The 7,665-nt window shown below is 52.5% G+C and overlaps 1 non-coding gene across 1 annotated transcript; it reads left to right on the forward strand.

The window, feature by feature from the left end:
* On the forward strand, positions 1-164 carry LOC132833031 (U1 spliceosomal RNA). The gene has a single exon (XR_009647024.1). It is a non-coding gene; the product is annotated as a U1 spliceosomal RNA (small nuclear RNA).
* The last annotated feature ends 7,501 nt before the right edge of the window (positions 165-7,665 follow it).

A 7,665-nucleotide genomic window follows, 5' to 3' on the forward strand; every position in this document is an offset into this window, starting at 1 on the left:
ATACTTACCTGGCAGGGGAGATACCATGATCAACAAGGTGGTTCTCCCAGGACGAGGCTATCCCATTGCACTTCGGGTGTGCTGACGCCTGCGATGTCCCCAAATGCGGGATACTCGACTGCAAAATTTGTGGTAGTGGGGGACTGCGTTCGCGCTCTCCCCTGATTTACAAGCAAAAAGCAGATCTTTCGGTAGATGGCGCTCACTTGTTCTTCATGCGGCTTCCTATATCCCGCGCACCGATGTTCAGTTTCATCCAAATCGACAGATAATGCCCCACGTCTTACTTCATCCTGCAATAAACCGCTGTGTTCAAAGCTTTTCAGAAGAGGACCAAGCCCTTCAAATAACCAAATCTGCGCCCGCATCTGCTCCATTTCCCTCTATTTACTGCCTATTCCAGTATTGCTCAAAGTGCCTCTTTCAACAATTTATTCGACAGAATATATTCAGCTCTGTCCACTGATTCTTCACCACCTGCTCCAGGTAAAAGGAGACGGTGGATACTGTCATCTAATCATACAACTTTACAGTATGGAAGCAGGCTGTTCATCCCAAATTGTGCTTCAGCGGGTCGGTGTGGACATGATGGGCCGAAGGGCTTGTTTCCACACTGTAAGTAATCTAATCTAATCTAATCTAATATTCACATCCAAATGCCCTTTACGTGTTACAATTGTACCAGCCTCCACCACTTCCTCTGGCACCTCATTCCATACACGTACCATCCTCTAAGTCAAAACTTTGCCCCTTAGGTCACTGGTAAATCCCGTTCCATTATTAGTGTAAGTAAGCAAGTCCCGTAAATCAAAGACATGTGTAAACCATGTTTACATTGGAATCACCGCCTCCAACCTCATAGTCCCACAACCCCGCACCGCCCGTTTCTACCTCCTGCCCAAAATCCTCAAACCTGACTGCCCGGCCGACCCATTGTCTCAGCCTGCTCCTGCCCCACCGAACTCATCTCCGCATACCTCGACACGGTTCTGTCTCCTTTAGTCCAAGAACTCCCCACCTACATTCGGGACACCACCCACGCCCTCCACCTCCTCCAGGATTTTCGCTTCCCCGGTCCCCAACGCCTTATTTTCACAATGGACATCCAGTCCCTGTACACCTCCATCCCCCATCACGAAGGACTCAAAGTCCTCCGCTTCTTCCTTTCCCGCCGCACCAACCAGTACCCTTCCACTGACACCCACCTTCGACTGACTGAACTGGTCCTCACCCTGAATAACTTCTCTTTTCAATCCTCCCACTTCCTCCAAACTAAAGGAGTTGCCATGGGCACCCGCATGGGCCCCAGCTGTGCCTGTCTCTTCGTAGGATATGTGGAACAGTCCATCTTCCGCAACTACACTGGCACCAACCCCCACCTTTTCCTCCGCTACATCGATGACTGTATCGGCGCTGCCTCGTGCTCCCATGAGGAGGTTGAACAGTTCAGCGTTCCGCAAAGACCACTCCCTTCGTGACTCCCTCGTCAGGTCCACACCCCCCACCATACCAACCTCCACTCCCGGCACCTTCCCCTGCAACCACAGGAAATGTAAAACTTGCGCCCACACCTCCTCTCTCACTTCCCTCCAAGGCCCCAAGGGATCCTTCCATATTCGCCACAAGTTCACCTGTACCTCCACACACATCATCTATTGCATCCGCTGCACCCGATGTGGCCTCCTCTATATTGGGGAGACGGGCCGCTTACTTGCGGAACGCTTCAGAGAACACCTCTGGGACGCCTGGACCAACCAACCCAACCACCCCGTGGCTCAACACTTTAACTCTCCCTCCCACTCCACCGAAGACATGCAGGTCCTTGGACTCCTCCATCGCCAGAACATAACAACACGACGGTTGGAGGAAGAGCGCCTCATTTTCCGCCTGGGAACCCTCCAACCACAAGGAATGAACTCAGATTTCTCCAGTTTCCTCATTTCCCCTCCCTCCACCTTGTCTCAGTCGGTTCCCTCAACTCAGCACCACCCTCCTAACCTGCAATCTCCTTCCTGACCTCTCCGCCCCCACCCCATTCCGGCCTATCACCCTCACCTTGACCTCCTTCCACCTATCACATCTCCATCGCCCCTCCCCCAAGTCCCTCCTCCCTACCTTTATCTTAGCCTGCTTGGCACACTCTCCTCATTCCTGATGAAGGGCTTATGCCCGAAACGTCGAATTTCCTATTCCTTGGATGCTGCCTGACCTGCTGTGCTTTAACCAGCAACACATTTTCGACTGTTTTTCAAAGCAGAACCTGCTCCTGCTGCAGACGATGGGGGTCGATGTCACGGAGGACCTCAAGGAGGTGAAGGGCCAGCAAGCCTCGCTCTTTGCCTCAGAGGCCTCCAAGATAATCTTCCGGTCCAGGGTCCGTTCGGTGGAGCAGGACGAGACGTGCTCATGTTTCTTCTTACAGAAGGTGCACAAAGAGAGCTCTGTGCTCAGCAGCCTGAGGGAAGAAGACGGCTCGATAACGTCATCTCAGGCTGACGTCATGAGGATCAGTAAATCCTTCTACGCCAGTCAGGATGACGCGAAGCTGACTGACAGTGCGGTTTCCCAGTCATTCCTGTCGTCTATCACGGAGGCTGGACCAGCCGCTTTCTCTGGACGAGCTGACCAGGGCCCTCGAGCCCTTCGAAAAGAATAAAACTCCCGGAAGCGACGACTTACTGGTCGAGCTCTATTCCGCTCTGTGGGACTTGATTGGCCAGGACCTGTTGGAGGTGTATGTCAGTATGCTTCGGGCAGGTACCATGAGTGAATCCATGAGGAAAGGCATCATCACCCTCATCTATAAGCGGAAGGAGGAGAGGGAGGAACTCAAAAATTGGAGACCAATCACACTGTTGAATGCGGATTACAAACTCCTGTCAAAGGTAATCGCCAACCGGGTCAGGTCTGCTCTGGGGTCGGTGATTCTCCCTGACCAAACCTGTGCTGTGCTGGACAGGAAGGTCACTGACAGTCTCGCACTCCTCAGGGATATGATCGCCTATGTGCAGGACAGAGGGTTGGACACCTGCCTGATCAGCCTGGACCAGGAGAAAGCATTTGACATGAAATCACACAGGTATATGAGAGATGGGTTTTGGTGAGGGAATCTGCAATTGGATCAGACTGCTCTACACCAACATTGTCAGTGCAGTCTCAATCAGTGGGTGGGAATCAGATAGCTTCCCAGTCAGATCTGGAGCCAGGGAGGTCTGCCCTCTCTCCCCTGCCTTGTTTGTGTGCTGCATAGAGCCATTTGCCGAGTCCATCAGGAAGGATGCGAGCCTGAGAGGGGTGACTTTTCCAGGCAGCGGGGGCCTGCAGGTTAAGGCCTCCCTGTACATGGATGACGTCACCATTTTCTGCTCGGATCCGCTGTCCGTGCGCAGACTCATGTGCATTTGTGACCAGTTTGAACGGGCCTCGGGGGCCAAGGTAAACCGAGGCAAGAGCGAGTCCATGCTCTTCGGGAACTGGGCCGACCAATCCTCAATCCCCTTCACCGTCAGGACCAACCACCTTACGGTGGGAAGAGACTGTCACACACCTCCTTCTGGAATGTGCCTATGCAGAGGAAGTCTGGAGAGGAATGCAGTGGTGTTTGTTGCGGTTCGTCCCGAGCAGCGCCGTGACACGGGACTCCGTGCTCTACGGCCTGTTCCCCCGGACGCACACCGAGATGAACATCAACTGCGCCTGGAGGATCATCAACTCGGTGAAGGACACTCTCTGGGCGGTCCGAAACCTGTTGATCTTCCAGCTGAAGGAGTTGACCCCGACTGAGTGTTGCAGACTGGCACATTCCAAGGTCCAGGACTACGTGTTGAGGGAGGCGCTGAAGCTTGGGGCAGCTGCCGCCAAGGCGCGGTGGGGAAAGACCACCGTGTAACATCTGTCTGTCTAAAGAAGATCAGGGGGCCCTGCAGTCATTTGGGCTCTGCTGACGCAGCTAAAAATGTAATGGCACAGACCTGTAAATAGGAATGATTACTCTGTCTCTCTATACCAAGAAATGGAATGTTTACGGATGTATGGTATGACCAATTGTACAGATCATGAAAATATTTTATGAATAGAGTATATTTTTGAAATTTAAAAAAATGTTTGTCGATATGAGTCAACGGCTCCTTTTTCTCTGAACAGGGGAAGCGAACCTGACATTTTAAATCGAGCCCAATTCCAACCTGGGGGCCAGCCCTGCCCCAGCCAGTCAGACCAGGGAAAGGCTGGGTTGGGAGATGTCAGTGTTGGACTGGGGTGTACAAAGTTAAACACCACACAACCCCAGGTTAGAGTCTAACAGGTGGAATTGGAAGCACTAGCTTTCGGAGCGACGCTCCTTCATCAGGTGCTGGACAACTGCGGAGGGGAGCCCCAATTCTGATCTAATGCCTGCGGCCAATTGGCTTCAGCTCCCACCAACTTGGCCTGGGGAGGGTCGTCGGGGTCAGCTCCTCAATTTAACACCAACATTTTCCCGAATTTGGCAGCCAGCTCCTGCAGCAATTCGGAAGCTGAACACCCACAGACTTGGCCTGGGGAGGGAGTCGGCTCGGCTCCCAAATTGGTCACCTCAACTTTCAACCATTTGGCCCAGGTGTGATCCAACTTCAGCCAGGACTTGTGTCCCGATCCTGACCCAGCCAGGGGGGAAAGACGGTCGGACAGAGAAAGTATGGCAAGGTCGGGGGAGAGATTCCTGGTTACATTTTCGCTTTAATCCGAAGCAATCCCCAGATGGCGGGAAATTGGCAGGGGCGCTGCTGTTTTGTCCGTCTGTCTTGTGTTGGTCCTGGATTGTCCCATCTGCTTGTCCTGCTTGTTTCTGTGGTTGTCAGTGCTGCAGGCTGTTCTCTATTCCCAGCTCCAACCAGAGATCCAGGAGGCTGTGGGATCCCAAGCCTCAGGAGAAGGACCACCCCGGGAACAAGTCGAACTTGTCCTGCTGAGTCAGTGATCCGCGGACACTGACCCTCCCAAGGAAGGACCAAGTACCAGGGGAACCACTGAGGCTGGGAGAGGAAGGTAGGGAATATTGTGTTTACACAGGCCACCAGCCAGGATTGTTTGGGAGCCGAATAGGGAAAGTAGGGACAGTGACCCTCGTGGCCTGAGTTTAGAAATGTTTAAGGAAGTGTTCAGCACCACCCCCCAAACTTAAAATCACAGAGTCCCAAAAACTGTTTAAACAAAACAGGGCCCTTCCCAGCTCCTTTCCCTCAGTACCCCACACTGAGCTGGTTGCTGAGGAACATGGTCCTGGTGGGTTGGATGAGCTTGCACAGGGCAGGAGACAGAGAAAGAGAGGGGAGAGAGAGAGAGAGAGAGCGAGGGAGTGAGAGAGAGAGGGAGAGAGAGAGACAAAGCAGACAGAGAGAGAGAGAGCGAGAGAGAGACAGGGAGAGAGAGAGAGACAGACAGAGAGAGAGACAGGGAGAGAGAGTGACAGAGACACAGAGAGACAGGGAGAGCGGGAGAGAGAGAGAGCGAGAGAGAGACGGAGAGAGAGAGATAGGGAGAGAGAGAGAGGGAGAGAGAGATAGGGAGAGAGAGAGACAGAGAGAGAGCGAGAGAGAGACAGGGAGAGAGAGAGAGAGAGTGACAGAGAGACAGGGAAAGCAGGAGAGAGAGAGACAGGGAGAGAGAGAGAGAGAGAGAGAGAGAGACAGAGAGAGAGAGAGCGAGAGAGAGATATGGAGAGAGAGAGAGAGTGACAGAGACACAGAGAGAGACAGGGCGAGAGAGAAGAGACAGTCCGGCAGCCTGTACACAATTCATGTTCGTACTCAACAGAGTCCTGGTGTCTGGATGCACCTTTACACTGAACCTTGGAGAAACCTTGACTCTTTGTGTCCAGCCTTGCATGCACATTTGCCTTGCTGGGGATTGAATGTCTGTTTCAATCTCTGCAGCTCAAGGTCCAGAGATGACTTGAATTATTTTGCATTTGGTGAACTATGATGGTTTTTGTTTTCAGGAACCATTGGTGCTTATGAACTGAAAGTTGTGCCTAAGTTTTATAAAGAAGGTGTTAACGCTCCCACCCTCTGACACACCATGACTGCCCCACTGTCTCTCTCTAACTAGTCAAAGAATTGACTAAAGTGGATTAAAATAGTCGCACTGTACTTACATTGGCATCAGACTACACACTGCTTCTCTGTCAGAGTTTTTGGCAGGATGTTTATTTCAAAAATAATACATTAATATTCAATACAGTGTAAGTACCATTTCAGCATCCTGGGCTGAGGTACAGAATGACTCTGCACTCTACTTTATATGGCTAAATTAAAATACCAAAGAAAATTGTAAATCTGCATCTGAAGACGGTTCTAAATCTCTCAAACCACCAAAGTGGCGTTCAGAAAATGATACTGACATCATTACATTTTGTTCCGGGCACCACATAATGTGAGACCTGCTGCATCTCAGCAGGGAGTAGGGAGTCCCCCATGGTGGGGCTACTATCTGAGCCTGTCAACTTCAGCGTCAGACCTGTCACTGTCCCCGAGACTGCAATCATTTCTGCTTCATGCCCAGCGGCCCTCCTGGGTGGGCAGACATTGTGTGAGTTGGATGCCAGCATCCACTGCTCCCGTCAGGGTCTCCCGCTGGAAATCCCGGATACACACAGTATTCCATGCTGCAGGTAACAATATCCCCCAGCCCTGGAACCTCCGACCCTGCCAGCTCCCGCTGTGCCTGCTCGTGCTCGCACACACTTAGAGTCGCCCTCAGTTGGACCAGGGTTGGGCTTTCTCTTTTATAAATGTAACCCCTCCCCTCTGCATCCCTTACTCAGGCCCTACCCACCCTGCAGGTACAGGTTGCCCAACTTGGACAGGATGAGGTTTGTGTACGCTGCCCTCCTGCAACACTCTCGGCCTCTTTTACCACCCAGGCCCCTGGCACTGTCCCTTCCTACAAAAACCCCCTGTTGCTAGTGGAGCTTCCAGCAGCACTGTGGGCACAGCACCCCAGCCATGCAGGTCAGGTGAGGTCCGTCCCACCACACACACTGTCACACTCAAACAGGGAGCCATCCTGCCATCTCTACAGCAATACCCGCTGTCCCCGGCAGCAGTAGAAGGGATCAAGCTGGTGATTGACTCCCTCCTACAACAGGGTGTCCTCGTGCCAACAAGCAATCCCTGTAATACACCCATCCTACCCATCCCCAATCCCGGGAGGCCAGGAACGTGATGTTTTCTCCAGGATCTGAGGACTCTCAATGCAATTGTGATTCCCTGCTCCCCAGTGGTCCCGGACACTAACGCCATACTCACCAGCATCCCTGCTTCCTCCACCTGCTTTTCTGTAACTGACCTCTGCTCAACTCTTTTCTCCGTCAAACTGTCCCCTGAGAGCCAGTACCTTTTCCCTTTTACATACAGCGGCTGCCAGTACACATGGAGCAGGCCTCCCCAGGGTTACACAGAGAGCCACATAGTCTATGCTGCTGCAGCACACTGTACCCTCTCTACTTCACACCTGCCATGCAGCAGCACACTCCTGCAATACACAGACGACTGGTTACTGGCCTCCACCCCCACTGAATCATGGATACAGGATGCTCTGCTGTCTGGCAAAGGATGGACACAGGGTCTCCATGGAGAAAATGCAACTCTGCCAATACCCAGTCCAGTAGTTGTGGTACAAACTCTC

This window comes from Hemiscyllium ocellatum, chromosome 35 (genome assembly GCF_020745735.1).
Source record: "Hemiscyllium ocellatum isolate sHemOce1 chromosome 35, sHemOce1.pat.X.cur, whole genome shotgun sequence".
In the NCBI taxonomy this organism is placed as follows: domain Eukaryota; kingdom Metazoa; phylum Chordata; class Chondrichthyes; order Orectolobiformes; family Hemiscylliidae; genus Hemiscyllium; species Hemiscyllium ocellatum.